The following is a 20,386-nucleotide window of genomic DNA, read 5'->3' on the forward strand; positions in this document are numbered from 1 at the left end:
GCTGTATAGAGTGGAGCAGGTCAAGAGTGAAAAAGGGACAGTAGAACAAATGGGTGCAGGCCTGAACAAGAAGACTGGCTGCAGCTGCTGGATGGATGGATGCTATCGGCTCCTCAGCTGTAGCTCAGACACCTCTGCTGGCTGACAGCTGCTCTGTGTCACCCACTCTGCTCTGAAGAATTAGGTCAGGAAGCTACTCGATGGTCTTGCTGACCCAGTATCTGTTTTGTTTGGCCAAGTAGCCTTAAAGTGACATAGCCCCTTCATACAAATAAACAGCCCACAGACTCACAAACAAATGTGAGAACCTTATACATCTTCCCAATATCCCTTGTGATCAACAGGCTTGCCCTTTTCCTTGTGCACCCCTTACAGAAGACCTCCATGGTGCTTATCAAAACCCTACTCTTTAGTTTGAATTAACCAATCTACCCTGAACTTGGGGACCCCACAGCACTCCACCTACAGAACTTAATAACAGCATGTGCCCAGGTCCCATCTCTGTGCATGTGTGTGCATTCTACCTTGATCCCCTTGTATGCCCCTTGAGGGATGCCATGTACCTTCTTCATGGAGCAAACTATTTCTTGAGGACTTGCCTGACTAATATGCCAAACATGGCTCAATTTGCCAGAACAAATCCTTAGAGAAACCTCAGGTTATTTTTTTGTTGTTGGGAAAGGTCATTAGTTTTCTTTTTCTTTTCTTTCTTTTTTCTTTTTGTTTCAGTCAGGGCAGGGGCTCAGAAGCACCTGGTATTCTATGCTTTATTTTCAAGATGGGTTTGTAAATCATCCTGTACACATTTGTGATCCTAGAATGATTGTAAAACAAATCATTCTGATTCTAGAGTGATTGTTCTGGAGACAGAGAAGCCAGGTTTTAGAGGGGCTAAATGTTGAGCTGGAGTGGAGGAGATGCAGCTGAGTTCAATCATTTGCATGTGTTTGTTGGTAGGCTTCCTTGGTTCTTTTTGCAACATCATATAAATTTAGGCTTAGGTACCCTAGGCAGGACCCTGTAATCAATCAGATTCAATATAGGATGTTGGAGAAGCACTAAAAAGTCTGTAGAAATAAAAATGAAAGAAAATGGATCCATGGCCCAAAGAAATAGGCTGATTAGACTTATTACAGACTTGGTATTGATATATTATATATTTAAGACTCTGTCAAGAACAACAAACAAGTAAACAAGCAAAAAATACACCATGATAGGTATTTTCTTCCTTTGGGCATTCTACAGGGAAAAGAATAGAATTTTCCAAGGTCTTAGCAGGGATTTAGGATACAACTATATATGAATTTTAAATGCAATCACATTAGGATGTATGCATTAGCCTTGCACAAGGATGATCAGTGTGACTCAGTTTCTCTACTGAGACCTGCATATCCTGACAAAATAGATTTTCAGAGATCATGGTCAACTGTTCCCCATCAGTTAACTTTCTCCCTCGCTGAGCAGGAGCAGGTTTCCACTTGAGTAAGTCAAGTTGTAATCTGAATGTGTAACAATCAATATAAAAAGACAAAATTTTTGAAAGCAACTCTGATGGCAGAGCTTTGCCTGACTATACAATGATAAATACAGGAAACTGAGAAGTAAAGGCATGGGGCTGGTAAAAAAGTTCCTAAGAATAAAAAACAGGACAGAAGGCAGAAAGGCAGGATTTATGAGAGCTCCATTCATGGGTGATATTGTATCAAATGAAATAGGAAAACTTTGAATGAGGCTGTAAATGCATGTCAGGATTTGGAAGAATTTTATTGCCCACTAGAGTTACATTCTTCTATATTTTGATATTTCTAGGTCCTTTTCAGAGTAATATACACTATGAATTCCTCCCCAACCACATCAAGGCAGTATTCTGCACAATAGTTGCTACTATTCCAGAAGTTATAGTTTTTACTTTTATTTTTATTTTACTGAAGTCAGCAGTTTCTGAAAAGTAACCTAAAGCTCTTTTTAAAAAATCCATCTTTAATAGTCTACTTTTTAACCCTTTAGGGGATGAAGGAGAGAAATATGAGGCCATATCTGAACATAAAACAGTAATATCATAGATAATAAAAAAGAAATGTTGAGCCAAAACCGGTTTGGCTCAGTGGATAGCCAGTCAGCATGTGGACTGAAAGGTTTTAGGTTTGATTCTGGTCAAGGGCATGTACTTGGTTGCAGGCACATCTCCAATAGGGGGTGTGCAGGAGGCAGCTGATCAATGATTCTCTCTCATCGATGTTTCTAACTCTCTGTCCCTCTCCCTTTCTCTCTGTAAAAAAAAATCAATAAAATATATATTAAAAAACAAAGAATTGTTGATTTGTCCTCTTGCTTTCTGTCAGGAAATGGCAAATTTATAGCTTTTGTAGTGAGGACATGCTTTCTGAATATAGACTGTATGGCTTTTTGCATATTGTCATGTCACAGAATCTTTGACTCGGAATTTGGAAGGGCTAGTTCCTCTAGTTTTACATTTACCACCCAACCAGCAATCAGCTGGCCACAATCTCTGAGAGAAGCACAGAAGCTGTTTCAAATGCCTCCAGAGATAAGAACACTCCAATTTCACAAGATGAATCTCTACTGAGTTGTCTAGATAACCAGAAAGTTCTACCTTATATTGATCCAAATCTGTTTACTTGTGGCTAATGTACATCTTCCCTGTCACATTTATGAAACTATACAGAATAATTCAACTTTTAAACTATAGTCCTCCAACTATTAAGGCAGTTCAGAAGGGACATGCTGAATTTTTATTCCAGAACCTCTTAGAAATATATAACCTGGAGAAACCTTCCCAAACTATGTCTTAAATAAATTCGGTCTTTAAAAAGAAGCGCATGTTAGATTCCAATCAAATTTACTCTTTAAAAGAAGGCTAACTCACTTAACTTATATATAATTTAAATGCCACTGTATCGTGTGTGTGTGTGTGTGTGTGTGTGTGTGTGTGTGTGTGTGTGTTTTACCATGGATTTTTATTAAATTTGTGCACAGATAGATCCTTTACATAGCAACTCAGTCTGCTGTGAGACAATCTTCACAATTAGTGTCACTGGGGGTATAATGGAGAGTGAAGAGAACAGGGAATGATAGATTTATTACTGTATCTTATTCCATCTAACATGCCATTGGTTAAAAGATACACCTTATTTTATGGAGTGCCATGGATCAATGACTTGGTATTCATTAGTTTGAGATATAATGTAGCTATATGGAAGCTTAATCAGATCATTCCTTCTCTTTCTACCCTGGTCAAAGGGTAGGGATGGCTAATGACTGTAACAGGACCACACAAGGGCCTCTCCTCTCTATATTTGTGTTATTTATGCCAAAAACTTAAAGTCAATCTTGAGAGTGACTAGAGATATAGCCTAAGGGACAACATAAATATGCTCCATATTTTTTTAAAAGTTGCATTATTTGAAGAGTAACTAACAGCAATTTTACAATTTCTTTATATTAAGATGTTCTACACTCCTGGCATGTAGACAATAATGTGTACATTTAATAAAATGAATTCTATTTTTAGATCTTATGCAAAGTAATGATGGCAGGATGAAAATAGACTGAGAACTTTGGGGTGGAGTACATAATCTGGAAACATAAAACTGTGGTCAAAAGGAGAAGCAAAGACATTCCGACCATTGATTTGCTTCATTAATGCTAGTCAATGTCTTCCTCAGTGTGTTTAACTTATGAAGTTCAAAGAACAAGTTGACAATACCACAGCCAGGAGAATATAATAAAAACTAGACGGAAGAAGAAGAATGTGTAAGTGGAAGGATTTGCCAGTGATAGTAGCAGAAACCAATATTTTCAAATATTCTGCTGTTATTGGTTATACACAACCTATTGATAAATAGTGTCATGCTTTAAAAACTTAGGCTTAGATTAGTTTAGCATGTACTCCATTGCCAAATCAATGCTGACAGTCTGGAGAGGGAATTTCACTACAGAAAAGTCCTTAGAGAAAATATAAATGGAATTTTATTTTTAAATAAAAAAGACTATAACTGAGAGCTACATGCTGCAATAGTTTAGTAACCCTTCACTGTATTAAATAAATCAGGTCCTCTTAAAACTTTCTTGAGTCTTTATAAGAGAAGATTGTTTTACTAAACTTGTTTATTGACTTGAACATAGTCTATGATCCGGCAGTTAGGAATCATGACTTGAATTTGCTTAACTACCTTTACAAACTCACATACTCTCTTTTGAAATCCCTTGAAATGCAGAATGTTGACCTGGCTCAAAAGAAGCAATAAAATTATTTTAAAGGCTCACCTGATACATAAATGAAGAAACTCAAGCCCTGGGCAGAACCAGAAGTTTCATGTCCATTACAATGGGGAAGTGATCACTCCTACTCTTGTTTTTCCTTTTTTTCCCCTCATTTTTTTACCTTTAAATTTTATGAAGAACCATACAGCTTGCACTTTCTCTTAACACTTAGGGGGAAAACAAAACAAAACACATATTCATCATCTTTTCTCTTGGCTACTGATAAGAAACTCTGTAAGATACCAAGACAAAACCAGAAATTATTGGCAGAGAATAAAAATAAAGATTCTTTTTTTTTTTTTTTTTTTTTTGCTCAACCACTGTGAATTTTGGGTAACAAAGGTGAGGAAAGCCATCACCAGCAATCCTAGTCTGCAGCACCTATCCAGTTATTTATTAAGAATTAAACTTGAAATTTGCTTCTAATGTTACCTTTGACACAAGCCTATATGTCTGTACATAACTGTCTCTGGAGATTAATAAATTATCCTTGTCTTTCACTTTCCAGATTTCTGGCAAGTGTCTTTCATTAGCTAATACTAATTTGCAACCAGCTGGAGAAGGGGATTCTGGGAAATCTATTTTCTAGCTTCTCTCAGTGATGCAGAAGTATCTTAGATGGGTCTGGTGATAAGACTAAGTTGACAATAGAGAATCCAGCCCCTAACCATTCTTTGAGGTAGTGATACTAAATCTGATGTCCAAAGATTTTAAGGAAAAAAAAGGCTCCATATGTAGGTAGAGAATGCAAGTGATATCTAAATATTGCATACAGCTTGAAACCGGTTTGGCTCAGTGTATAGAGTGTCAGCCTGCGGACTGAAAGGTCCCAGGTTCAATTCCGGTCAAGGGCATGTGCCTTGGTTGCAGGCACATCCTCAGTAGAGGTGTGCAAGAGGCGGCTGATCGATGATTCTCTCTTATCGATGTTTCTAACTCTCTATCCCTCTCTCTTCCTCTCTAAAAAATCAATAAAATATATTTAAAATAAATAAATAAATAAATAAATAAATAAATAAATAAATAAATATTGCATACATGTAATTTTTTGAGAATTAAACCAGGAAAAGATTGAGTTGGGCATTCCTGTCATACTGTATAGGTATCAACAATTTGTTCTTCACAAGGGGCTGGGCAGTTCTATTTTTCATTACATAGTTAAACTTTTTTCCTAAAACTTACAAGCTTTGGTAAGCTTGGCATCCTGTTTTCTGATCATGCAGTTTGTTAAATCATTTCTTCCTCAGTTTCTGGAGATAATGTGCAGTAATATTTGACCTTCTCTTACCAATTGCATAGAAAATATTTCTAATATTATTTCCATCATATGGCTTCTTATTATAGCAATGCTGGCACTAACACTGCTTTGGTACTCCTTGGACAATAATGGAATTAATATTCTTTGTAAAAATCTCTCAAAAATATGGCAAAATGCAATAATACTCTAGAGAGAGTAAAGAACTTAATTGACTAGTGTGCTTAGTGGTGGTGGGCAGATTGCACAAGTTTTAAAACTTGATAAGGTCAAAGTTCATGAAAAAGGAATATATATATATATATATATATATATATATATATATATTCATTTCAAGCAAAGTAAAGGTCAGTTGTGTGGCAGGGAATAAGTGTCAAAAATTATGTTTACAAGATTTATTAAATGCCCAAAACAAGCCGGCCAGGTGAGTATTATTCCCATTATGTACTTGTTAGAGTTGAGGGCCAGCGAGGATAAATAATTAACCCCAAGTTTCACAATTTATAAAAGGCAGAGTGGAATTTAAACCTCTGACTCAAAACTGTGTGTTTTTCTTACTCCATCTCTCTGCCTCTACAAATGCATTTTTCCGTGCACAAAGGCCTTGCTGTTCTGCAGGAGGAGAGTGCAGCTTTCTTTTCTATCTTGCTCTTAGCCTTGCAGGCCCCTCTTCTGAATCTCAATGTGGAAGGGAAAGAAATTTAAAGAAATATAAAGCTTCAAATATAAAGCGCCCACCTTTCCTCTCTGGGACTTCTCACTTTGTCACCAATGATGATGAACAAAAGTTGCAAATGATATTGCATCTTGCCTGGCCAGTTGTGCTCAGTGATTGAGCACTGACCTATGAACCAGGAGGACACAGTTCCATTCCTGGTCAGGGCATATGTCTGGGTTATAGACTTGATCCCCTGTGTAGAGCATATAGGAGGCAGCCAAACAATGATTCTCTTTCATCTTTGATGTTTCTACCTCTCTCTCCTCCTTCTTCCCTGAAATCAATAAAATATATATATTTTTTAAAAAATAAATTATATCTTACTTTACTGTAGAGGACTTTTTTTTCCAGTCCCCCAAGGATCTATTCTTTCTTCCCACCAGTGCATTGATTTCTTTTCAGAAGATTCCCACTGTCTTTCTGTGTGTACTCCTAGTGGAGTGTTAAGACCTGGTGATTGCTTCCTGTGGAAGTGGCAGATATCTAAGTTCCCCACCCTAATTCATGGAGGGTATAGATATATGACTCAATCTAACAGTCTCTTCTAGTGCTTTGAATTTTGAGTAAGGAATGGAAGTCATTCAGGCAATTTGGCTATCCTATATAATAAAAGTCTAATATGCTAAGTGTCTGGTTGTCCAGTCATCTGTTCAACCAATCGAAGCATAATATGCTAATGATATGCTAAGGCCACTCAACCACTCGCTGTGATATTCACTGACCACCAGGGGGCAGAAGCTCTGACTGGAAGGTTAGCTTATTGCTGGGTTCCAGGTGATCTGGACTAAGCGAGATGGGCTGGACATGCCCTGGAGCCCTCCCGAGGTCTCTTCTCGGTTGGCCAAGCTCCCGCATCCCTCCTTGGCCCCAATCATGCACCAGTGGGGTCCCTCCGCTTGGCCTGTACCCTCTCGCAATCTGGGACACCTTGGAGGATGTTGGAGAGCCAGATTCAGCCCAGTCTCACAGACCAAGCTGAGGGACCCCACTGGTGCATGAATTTGTGCACTGAGCCTCTAGTTATGTGATGAAAAGGCCAACTATCAATATTTCCCTCTGTAAAAATGACTTCTGCAGTCTCTATTTCATTGTTGGTTTAGTTTCTATCAATTTCCAAATAACAAACTTCCCTTAAATTCTACAATATAAATATAAATTGCTACAACACTTTCTTTTCTTATTGAAGTTAGACACATTCAGTTTCTAGGTTTGCAATTAAAGAATTCAAATTAATATAATATCTGTAACTATTAAACCCTTCACCTTCCTTAACTCATTTGAAATGTAAATAGCAAATAGTAAAATAAAAATAAACTAGAAAACTGGAAAAATCACTTTGTATTAGGTAATTGTTATGTATTTAATATATAATGTGTATAACAATTAGTAATGCTTTCATTTGCAATTAGATGAAATAATTTCAATTGTATTTAAAAATCTTGAAAGAAAGTAAAAGAAAAAAGTGGAGATAACAAAGAAAAAATGGAGATGTGAATAATTATGGCACAACATTTATAATGTATACTAATAAAAGTGCACACTAATAAAAGTGTGCCTCCACTTTGATTAAGAGCTCTCTAGAAGTCTCAGAAAGAAGAAAACATTGTCAGCCTCATATGTTTGAAGATTCCTGAGAGAAAAACGAATCACTTGCTGAGAAGGACAATTTCTCCTCATACGAGGCCCAGAGAAAAAAATTCCATTCTCATGTTTTTATGTGGGAACTGTACAACATGCAATAGTGTTTGCAAAAACACCTCGAGAGGAAACACTGAATTGTGATTCACAGACTGTTTTTAGTGCTGTTCCTCGCGGTATGTCAATAGTATCAGACCAGAGAGAAATGCACCAGAGGTGGTTCTGTGGGGGACACACATATGACCCAGGTGTGTAACTCTCTGCCCTGCAGTGCTGCTGTTTTATCCACGGACAGATCTTACGATGTTTAGAGGGATGGGTAAGCTATTGACATTCAGGAACTCCTCCAAAACTATTGTTCTCCTAACGCATCGCTGAGAACGGAGTTTAAAGTTGCATGCTCAGCAGTTATTTGCTGGGCAGTGGTTATACGTCGGCAGTAGAGCAGATGGTTAATCTGGCCATTGTTAAATTGCAAGACAGAAGTATAAACAGAAACTGTTTTTCTGTTTGGAGAAAAGGAAATGCATTCATGAAGGAGAGACAAGATTATCCTTATGCAAGAATTAGGCAATTTAAATGAAGGACTAGCCCAGCCAGTGTGGCTCAGTGGCTAAGTGTCGACCCATGAACCTGGGCCGGCCAGGCTGAGGACCTGCCCCACCAGTGCATGAATTTTCATGGACCGGGCCTCACGTGTTTATATATTTCTTCAGCAGTTCAAAAAAATCCCCCTTTCAAAACAGACAAACCAACAAGCCTCTAGACCTAGATGAATTCACTGGTACAGTCTATAAAATATTTAAGAAAAAACATAATATTATTCTATCACAAACTCAGAGTAAAATAGGAAGGGAAATATCTTTCAGCTCCTTTTATATGCCCAGTAGTTTACTGATACCAAGATCTGGCAGAGATATCTCATGAAAAGAAAATTACAGGACCAGTGCCATATGAACATAGATACGAACTATCAAAATACAATACTAACAATTAGAATTAATGGTACATTAAAGGCATAAAGTGTTATGACCAAGTAGATTTTATTTCAGAATCATCACTTGATTTAATGTTAGAAAAACAATGTAATGTTTCTGGAGACATAATAAAAAGAAGAAAACTATTGATTTTTTAGATGTATAAAATTTATTAATAAAATTTATCAGTTTTTGTAAGAAATGTCTCTCCTTAAGCAAGAAATAAAAGGAAACTTTTTCAATCTGATAAGAGATTATTCACAGAAAGCCTACAGGTAATATCTGACTTGATTATGAAACTCTGAACACCTTTTCCCTAAGGTGAGGGGAAAAGAAAGATGTACATGATCACCGTTTTATTTCACATTGTATTAGGCCTGCCTCAGGGAATAATGTGAAAGAAAGAAAAAAAGGACAGAGTTACCAAAACAGAGAAAGAGGGTCTGAGAGGGGCAGAGAGAACCCTGAAGTGAAAACTAAGAAGTATAACTGTCATTGTCCACAGACAACATGATTGTGAATTCAGAAAATACAAGGAAATATACAAATTACAAGAGCTAGTTCATAAATTTAGCAAGCCCTCAGGCTACATAGTCAATTGCGTTTCTTTTCTTTCTTTCTTTCTTTTTTTTTTTTTAATATATTTTATTGATTTTACACAGAGAGGAATTGAGAGGGATAGAGAGTTAGAAACGTCGATGAGAGAGAAACATCGACCAGCTGCCTCCTGCACATCCCCCACTGGGGATGTGCCCGCAACCAAGGTACATGCCCTTGACCAGAATAAAACCTGGGACCCTTGAGTCCTCAGGCCTATGCTCTTCTACTGAGCTAAACCAGCTTTGGCAATTGTGTTTCTATTAATTAGCAACAAACAACTGGACATGAAATTTTTAAATGGCATTTACAATTTCATCAAAAACATAAAACATCTAAGAATAATACTAATAACCTACATGCATTTTTCCTGAAAACTATACACATTTTAAAGATTCAGATATCTAAATGGATAGAAAGATATGTCATGTGTATAGATTGAAACGCACTACACTGCTATTGGTACATTTTATCTAAATAGAGTTGATGCAATCACAATAAAAATTCCTGAAAAATTTTTATGGATCTTTTTGGCCAATTTTAATAATTCTATGAAAATGTAAATGACATGCAGAGGCAAGACCAACCTAAAAGCTACAGTAGCATAAACAGTGTCCTATCTGAATTAGAATAGGTAAAAATTTAAAAGGAGAAGAAAGTCCAGAAATAAGCCACATATATATAGCCTCTTGATTTATAACAAAAAGCACCAATGCAATTCAATTAAAATAAATATTATAAATTTAATTGATGATAAGGTGAAAACATGATAAAATTTGGGGATAGCAAAACATTTCTCATATTAAATACACACTCATCTACACTATCTGTTAAGTTCAGCCAAATATGACCATACCTGTAAATCAGTTGGCTAGTTATATATGTATTGTTTCTAATCCTTAAGTCCACCTTTCTATTCTCTTTTCTTAGCTAGTAGTTAGAGTCTTCAAAGTACATTCACTGGACTGTCTTGCTATCTGCCTTTTTGTTGGGTTCTACCAGGAAGCACTCACAGGAGACTAGATCTCTGGGTAAAGGCAAAGGAACTCTATTTCTGTTTCCACATCCTGTCAGCTTCTCTCTGGCTATGGCTTCAGCTTCCAGCTTCTCTTGACATAAGGGATAGCTGCTGTTGCCCTCCTCAGAGGGTCCAACCCAGAATTCTGGTAACTCCATCTCTTCCCTACCAACCGCAGAAGTGGTAGCTGCTTCCTGCAGTTAATAATATTGAGGTTACTCAGCATCCCTTTTTATTTTTTTCAATTTCAAACCAATGTCTTGTATCAACTCACACTATTTTATAAATACCTGTTGTTTTTCACTTTTCTGGCTGGGACATGAATCATACAAAGCCTATAATGCACAAGAAATGTTTATCTTGAGGCAACTACATAAAAGTTTAAGATATTCCTTTTGGGTTTAAATTTAGTGTTTAAAAAATTTAAACCCACCTTAACTTTCTCAGCAACTAATCTAACCAGTCCACTAATTAATACTAATGGATTTCAGGTCAGTTAATGCAAGAATAAAAATAAGTAGAAGCGATTGCTTTCTACAATATTTAACATATTTTTAGAGAGAGGGATAAACATCAATTGGACTAATTATAATTTAATTTGTGATATAATAAAAAACTGCAATGTAGATTCTGCAGATTTTTCATACTTGCTACAATTTCTCACCACTGGTTTCTGTTTATAGGCTATTTTGGCAACATATTTCTCATTTAGGTTATGACAATTGTTCTTATGGCCAATAGCAAGTTAATCAATCATTACACAACAGCTGCAGATGGGATCCCACTATATCTGTTTCCAATCCCAGTATTCAAGTCCCTAGAGACAGTTGGCTTGTAATGAACAAGCCAAAGTAAATTTTTCATATGTCCAAGCAGAAAAACTATTTTGCTAGGGAAAGGTAAGAGTTAAAATAAGCACGGTCAGATTTACTGGAAAAGAAAGCAACACTTGAAAGAATCAAAATATCTAAAGACAAAGTTCCTGCCTTCTAGCTGCCCAACTTCTTTCCCTTGACAACCAACAGATGAGAACTAAAACCAGGTAACTAGCTGAGGTGCATTTTAAATTTCATATATCTTATAGGATATAAATTTTAAAATGTGTTCCAAGAGCCCTTCAGAATGTGATTACTATAATTATTCATCATATTATAGGAAGGAAATCTTAGTCATTGAAAGAAGTCCACTCCAGGGCATCTACCAACTATCCAGCTAATATAAATAGCCATTGCTGTATTAGTAATGACAGCCATATGTCAACAATTCTTCTCATTAAAGACCAAAAGCCTTTCTACTTCCATCAGGCATTCTTTCTTGATTTGTTTTTTGAGGCTTTTGTCTTTTCCTAGGTGAGTTCAGTCTTGAAGGAGCTGTTCATTAAGTAACTCTGTCCTCACAGAATTAAATAATGGACACATGACCCAAACTAAGTTAAGTGAACTCCTCCCAAGAACTTCAAATCTTGCTTGGAGCAATTCAATAGCAACCATACCCTGGTCAGATTCTCATATTTACTAGACTACTAGCAAATACTGTTTTCTGCCTTCCTTGAACCTCAATTGCCAACATTTCCTTTGGGTCTCTAAGCTACTCAGTATCTGTCCTCCCAGGTCATTTTCTGCTTAAAATATTTTATTGCCTTGAGTACTGCATATTCTATTATTTATGCATCTTTATTGTTAAAAGCATTACAGATGTCCCTATTGTGGTTCTCTCCCCCCCCCCACCCTCACCCCAGTGACTCCCTCCATCCTGCCCCTGCCCCTGCCAGGCCTTCACCACACTATTGTCCATGGGCTAGGCCAGTGGACAATAGCCAACAGAGCCAAATATCAACAGTACAACGATTGAAATTTCTTTTGAGAGCCAAATGTTTTAAACTTAAACTTCTTCTAATGCCCCTTCTTCAAAATAGACTCGCCCAGGCCATGGTATTTTGTGGAAGAGCCACACCCAAGGGGCCAAAGAGCCGCATGTGGCTCGCGAGCTGCAGTTTGCCGACCATGGGATGCATGTACGTGTATAAGTTCCTCAGTTAATCTCTCTCTACATGCTCTGCTTAAATGTATACAGAGCCAATTTCTGTTGTGTGCAAGAATTTTTTTTTCTAAGGGATAATCTCTTTTTATAAATGAGAAAATTGATGTGTAGGGTGATTAAGGAAATTGACTAAGGTCAAACTGTTGGTAAAATGCAGAGCTGGGATCTTAACTCAGGTCCCTCTGATCTAATAAAGCCAGTCTTCTAAATAAAATGGATTTGTAACTGAAAAGCAAATTGTATTCTATTCAAGGTACAATGTGTTCTAGCTATTTTTAGAAGTCTGGGAGGCTACAAGCATTGGTCTGGTAATTCATATTGTGAGAGGAAGGCTTTAATATGAATGGATAAAGGTGACCTCATGGCCCAGGTTCTTCCATGGTTGAGACAGAGTAGAGCTAATCAGGCTGTATAATAATGAGTCAGACCCCATCTGGGGAACAGTATTCTGCTATGATGTGCTTAGACAAAAACCCATAAATAATATAAGATTTTGGTGAGAGAAAATAGTGGCAGTTTAAAAGTATTTTGTGGTAAGCAGTTTGTCAGTTCTTAGAGAAGTTAAACAAAGAATCACCATAGATTTTCCAGCAATTCTACCCTAGTACTAGTATGCACCCAAATGAATTAAAAACAGAGTCTCAAACAGATACTTGTACAGTCATGTTCATAGACACACCATTCACAATAGCCAAAAGGTAAAGTCACCCAAATAACACCATCAATGGAATAACAGATAAACAAGAAGTGATATATATATATATATATATATATATATATATATATATATATATATATATATCATAAACACTACTCAGGCACAAAAAGGAATGCAGTACTGATATATGCTACAATGTGGATACACCTTCAGAGCATCACGTGAAGTGAAATACCTCAAACACAAAAGGCCATATATCGTATGATTCTATTTGTATAAAATATCTAGATAAATCTATAGAGACTAAAGCAGATTGGTAGTTTCTAGGGGCCGAGGGAAGGGGAGAATATAGAGTGATTGTTTAATGGAGATAGGGATCTATTTTGAGGTGAGGAAATGTTTTGGAACTAGGTAGAGGTGGTAGTTACTAAGTGCCATGGAATTATACAATTTAAAATTATTGGTTTCATTTTATGTGAATTTTACCTTGATTCTAAGGCATACCTCCTATGTGCTAGGTACAGTTCTAAATACTTTATATATAATATGCATTTACTTACCAAAATGACCAGTCAGTGGTAATAAACAAGAGTCATCTTAGCATCATCTTGCTGAGAAGCAAGATGAAATAAACTTAGAATAAAACATTAGATGAGGAATATATATTGGAATAAGATACATTAGATATTTTCTATAAAAGAATTGCTATAAATGTAGTTGCAGACCTCAATGGTGCTTCATCCTACAAATATATTTTATAAGGTTCATTTCTATTTGCCTCTTCACCAAAGTTAAATTTATTTTTGTTTCCAGGCCCCAGTTGTCATGTTATTTGTTACATTTATTTGTTTGTAATGCCTATCTCTTCAGTACAAATAACCAGGATTGCCAAGGCAAAATAATCATTTTTCAGCCAAAAGTACCTCAGGCACACACCAGTGCACAATTTATAACCATGACTAAAATTATTCTTATAAAAGCAAAAACAAAAGATATTAACATAACCCTAAGTCATAGCCAGTTGTGTTAATTTATCACAAATTAACCTTGCACCTTGCATATGTCAAATACAAATGAACTATTTCTATTTATTAAAAAATAACAGCATTTGAGTCATCATGCCAGATATACACTAAACACTGAAATGCAACAGCAACCAACAGAGACTAACATTTTTGTCTCATATAGCTAGAAAAATAACATAGCAATTAATAGTTAATATTTATATGGAACTTAACATGTTTAAGTTGGGGAAACAACTATAGGAATAGTGTGTCTATGGTTAAAGATGGGATGTTCTACTTTGGGCATAATAAGTCTGAGGACCAAAAGATATACAAGCTTAGAAGTTGAATAAACACTATTATGGAGGGGAGGGAGAACTATGGCAATAGCATTTTTATTAAAAAAAAAAAAATGAGGTCAGAGAAAGAAAAAAAAGGAGAGAGAGATGGATCAAGTAGGAGCTTATGAGTCATAATACAAATTTACTAGTTATTTTTTTTTTTAAATCTGAGAACCCAATAGTGTGTTTTGAGGAGGGAAATGATCAGTTAGATTCTATAAGACCAGTTGATTTAATGTGTTGGGTTTTTTTTTTGTTTGTTTGTTTTTTTGTTTTTTAAAGATGCTGAATCCTAGCTGGTTTAGCTCAGTGGATAGAGCCTCAACCTGAAGGGTCCTGGATTTGATTTCAGTCAAGGGCACATATCTTGGTTGCAGGCTCGATCCCTGGTCGGGGTGCCACCAATCGATATGTCAATATGTGTCTCTCACATCAATATTTCTCTCTGTGTGTCTCTCCCCCTTCTTTCCATTCTCTTGAGTGAGGATTAACAAAATAAAACAAACAAAAAAATACGCTGGGAGATTGAATAAGAGTATGGGAACTTGTGACTTCTGTTAAAAATGCTAATGGATATTGACTGGAGTTTGAATAGTGACATTAAATATAGGTCTAGGTTTGAGGAGAAAGGTCTATCCTGGAGTACTAATTTGGGAATCATGAACATATACAGGATAACCTAGGAGACAGGATGACATTTCTCAGTGAATAAGTGTAGGTAGAAAGGTGTGGAGGTCCAAAATCTTAAAACATTGAGAGGTTAAAGACATAAAGAGGGATTGATGAGGAAAGGCCAGATGAATACCAAGAAGGCAAGGCAAGGGTGGCATTCCAGAAGGCAAGTGAAGCAAAACACTCCAGTCTCTATTAGAGGTTTTCTTGAAGCCCTCAGTGGGCTTGAGGTGGAGTAGGAGGTTGGGGGCATAGGAAGTGAGGTGGTGGGTGAGGGAAAAGGGCAGGTGCCTCCTCTCCCCAGGAATGGGAGGGACACTATCTCAGCCCTTCCTAAAAAGGCAGATGGTTCTTTGCTCCTCTATACCCCAAATCCTAGACAAACGATGTAGGGCATTCCTCTCTCTCATGTCCTACAAGTCCTTTAGAATCTCTCTTAAGAATGTAAAATCATGTCCCCTATGGGTTTGGGGTATCAGATAATAGTCACATTCAAATAGAACCTCTCAATTGCAATCCAGAAAATACATTTTGTGCTCCTTTAACAAATATTTATTGAGAGCTCACTGTTCTTGGCACAGAATGTGTCTAGGAGGATATAGCCTTCGCTCTCCCCTAGTTACCTGTAGGGAATAGTGGCTGAGTTTTTACTTTCACTTTTCTCTCATACAGATCATACCATGGGAGTTTTTTCAGAATGGTAGAACATTTTTATTTCCTTTGCATGCATACTTTTAATTTCTTTACCTAATATAAACATTCGCTTACTGTATTTTAAAGATGCAGGATGCTGGTCTTTTCCCTTAAGATCATGACACTCTATGTCCATTGGTTACAAGCTTTAGGAAAAGAAGAATCTCTGTTGTCCCACTGACTTGTTTTATTTAGTAAGTGTGATTGCTCCTCTATAAGGCATCAATTAAACTTTAGAAAGTAAAAGGTCAGATGTAGATTTATGCAAGATAAGACCACATGTTACTTGCCAGCCCATTCAAAAATGACATTGCTACTTGCCTTGTCCTTCTTTGTGTCCCTCAAAGATCTCATTAGGATTTATAACCACTAATTGGAATGTATATCCTAGCTGCAATTAGCTTCTCTCAAAAGTCTCACTTATCTGGAGGAATTGGCTGTTTATTGCATCCCTAAAATCTATGAGAGATAGATCTTTTGCTTCAAATGTAGGAGTTATGAGAAGGAGGAAGAGGATAAACATCAAACACCGTGTAGGAAAATATCAAATACCTATACATTAGCTGTCTATTGCAGTGTAACAAATTACTCCAAAACCCTATTAGCTGAAACATTACCTTTGTTTCTTATAACTTCTGTGAGCCAAGAATCTGAACATGACTGAGTTGGGTACTTTTCTTTCAGGATCTCTCATAGTCTGCAGTCAAGATTTTGGCTAGCGTTGCATTCATCTTGAACAAGGGAAGGGTCTGTTTCCAAGCTCATTTACATGGTAGTTGGCAATTTTCACTGACTACTGTCCTCGGGCATCTGTTCTGGGCCATGTGCGTCTCTTAGGGATATGCACAACATGGGGGCTGGCTTCCCTCACACTAACAGATAGAGAAAGAGAAAATCGTCATCCCTCAACATGGAAGCCACAGTTTTGATAAATCTAATCTTGAAATTTATAGTTCATTGTTTTACTCTAGTCCAGTGGTCAGCAAACTCATTAGTCAACAGAGCCAAATATCAACAGTACAACGATTGAAATTTTGAGAGCCAAATTTTTTAAACGTAAACTATATAGGTAGGTACATTGTTATTAACTTAGAGTACTCCTAAGCTGGCCTTTGCTAAAACTCAAGGGGGCCAAAAAGCCTCAGTGGTTTGCTGACCACTGCTCTAGTCTGTTAGAAATGAGACTCTAAAGTGAGCCCATCCTCAGAGAACATTATTATATTCTTCCTTGTCTGCAGAGTCAGTAACGAATAATGCTGTACAAGGTTGTGACTACTAGGAGGCTGAGATGTTTAGGGATAATTTTAAGGGCTGCCTACAACCTATTTGACATTTTTATTCTCTATCCTTATCATCTTCACTGCCTCAAAGTTCCCATTCTCCACCAAACAGAATATGTCTCTCATTCTTTCCTTCCTTGGAAGTCTAAAATTCTCTTTGTTTTTTAATGTTACATCTCCTAGCTAAGACATTCCACTTAACAAAGGAAAAATACAGTAATTTAGCAGAATGTGGAGACTGTTGTTTCTTAAATATGCCCCTTGAGAGATCTCAGCAGTTTACATCAAACCATATAAACTTACTATAATGTTCTTCTTAGGATTAATTATTTCATATAACTACATAGCAATCAAGACTTCATTACTATAAAACACTGACAATAATCTCAACAATTGAATCTTTTAGAAAAGAGAAGCTATGCTCAACTGAATTCCGTGTTATCATTGATCATATTTTCAGTGAGATTTCCCTAAATGAGTTGTGATTGTCAAAAGAGTTTTTCTTTTTTTCAAGTTAAACTTTATTCAAGCAAAAATGCATGTATGTTTCCTTATCGCTCTTCATGCGCCTCAAAGTAGTTCAATTACAGTAAAGAGGAGCACAAAGCTTTTGACATTTGGGCAAAGAACAATTCTGGTTATTAAACTCAGTCTTATCTTGGAACAAGCTGCCTCTCAGAGAACATTATTATATTTTTCCTTGTCTGCAGGGTCAATAACGAATAATGCTGTACAGCCTTGAGTGCTCCGTGAACAAATGATACAGGCCTTTAAGGCTTAGTGGTTCCTTTTCCTTTGCTGTTGATACTATGATTCTTTGGTTTTGTTCTTGGTTAAGTTTAAGCTCTTTCCTAGGCTTGTCCAAATTTCAGAGGGAATAAACTTTTACGTAATAAGTCTCAGCCAGGCTTTTGCCTATTTTCAAATTTTCTCTAAACTTTGGAAATGGACTCCCCCCCCCACCCCCCGATCTTGGCAAAGAGAAATCACCCACAACCAATCAGCTAACAATCTATAATAACATGACTTGAGTATCCTAGGATTCTCTTGCCTAGGAAGATGGAATCACAAAAACTTTATTGGTTGTTTCAGTACTTTTTAAAAAATTCCACTGATCTGATCTCAGCCAGCTTTCATGAGGGGACTCAGGACAATATCAAATGATTGTTTACTTCTCAAGAGTCTTAATTTGGAACCATGAGTTCACTGACCGTGATCCAATATTATTATATCATGGATTTTACCTCAGCCCCAAAAGACTTTCACAGTAAAAGACCTTCTTTAAGTAAGATTCCCCAAACCTCATAAATATTTGTCCTTTTGTTCCTTCCCATCTCTGGACAATATTCAGACTCTAATAATGGAATGATCTCTCTTCGTTTGGCAGAGAACAATCTTATCTACAATTTAGTTACTTTATCTGGCTTCATAAACAAGTTGTTGCAATAATTTTAAAGGGTAGTTGACAGAAGCAACCAAGTTATGCCTAAAATGGGAAAGAATTTATGTGTTAATCATTGTATATTCATTTCATATGAATCCTAATTTCTTCAGTGAGGGCTATAGCAATATACTCAAGTTGTATCATCTAAAGTGATGAAAGAAATATATGTAAGGAAAATAAAACAAATTACTTAAGTGAAATTATATAAAGTTCTATAGTGATCATAGTGACATGTCATATTACCTGAGATGAAATATGAGACATCCAGGAGTTCAAGCAAACAATGAGTTGAGGAAGAAGTGACAAAGTATGTTTTATACATTATCTCCTTTCATAAGAGTTATGTGGAAAAGAAGCAATAGAAAGAGAAGATTTAAGAGAGAGCTTCTATACACATGCAAATTGCATGGTCCTGCAAGTAGGGTGCTTGTTTGAAGATAATTCTCATTGAGTGTGAACCTGAATGTCCAAGACTTCAAGAAGGCTCAACAAACTGTTTGCTATTATAAAACTGAAAACATGAAGATAACACGTTGGTTAGAGTGATGCTTATAGATGTCAGGTGGATATAAGACACTGTCTCCTTAAGCACTGCTACTGGACATAAATTTCCCTTCTAGATACAGATATGCGTTTTCATTGTGCCAGCATCTCTAAGAGCTCTGATGATCAATTTTCTGTCTAGTTCAATTAGAGAAGAAAGATGTCACCTTGTCTCTCTGCTAAAGTTGTACTTGGACACTGAGCTCTAGCTCTTCAAGGTGGTCTTCCTGTCATTGGATTCCTGCCACCTTAGTAACCAACATCCCATCCACTCAGCATCGCATCGTGTTTTAAACCCATTGGGCATCGCTGTCTCCAAAATAGAAGAACACTTGATGTTCTAATCAAGGAGTTCTTGGTCTTCCTCAATGAGAAAACAGAATAATGGCAGACTGAATCTTAGTAACACAAAAGGAGGCTTCAGGAAGGATTAAGTAGCCATTCAGTTGTCCCCATATTAATATTACATGAAGAAGTAAAATGAATATATCTTCTTGCTTGCCCCTTTTTTTCTTTGTTCTTTTACTTTAATAAAGAAAATGTACATGTGCAAGGTTATACATTGTTACTTGATGCTATAATATTAATTTTTTAACTGTGTCATCCATTTGCTATTTTGTGAGATTAAGAAAATTAAAGCAGATAACTTGATAGACTACCAATGGCAAGTATCTTTTCTTTTTTATCTATACTTTAAGTTGATTATTATATTTTTTAATTTCTTTGTTGATTAAGGTATTATATATGTTTCCTCATCCCCCCATTAATCCCCCCCCCCTCCACTCATGCCCTCACCCTCCTGTTGTCTGTGTCCATTGGTTAGGCTTATGTGCATGCATATAAGTCCTTTGGTTGATCTCTCCCCCTTACCCTTCCCCTCCCTTACCTTCCCTCTAGCAGTTATCTTTATATCAATAGCAGGAATCAATGTAAAGTTTCCTTATAGAATTGTGGTAGCCTTCTTATTTTTGATGTTTAACGTTTTTATTTGGAGTAACATAGAGTTTTCACTTGATGATACCAATCTGTTCCTGAAAGTACTACTTGTCAAATTCATTTCCAATTCATGCAAGCATACTGAAATGCAATATTCAAATAAAAATACACGTACCTTTACCTATCACAAAATTTAGGGAAACGAAATGCATGTAAAGAATGCATGCATATTTATAAAATTTGACTTTTTTTAATCTGAGAAAGACTAACCTTTTCTGATATTAGACT

Source organism: Pipistrellus hanaki (genome assembly GCF_964339955.1).
Source record: "Pipistrellus hanaki genome assembly, chromosome: 8".
In the NCBI taxonomy this organism is placed as follows: domain Eukaryota; kingdom Metazoa; phylum Chordata; class Mammalia; order Chiroptera; family Vespertilionidae; genus Pipistrellus; species Pipistrellus hanaki.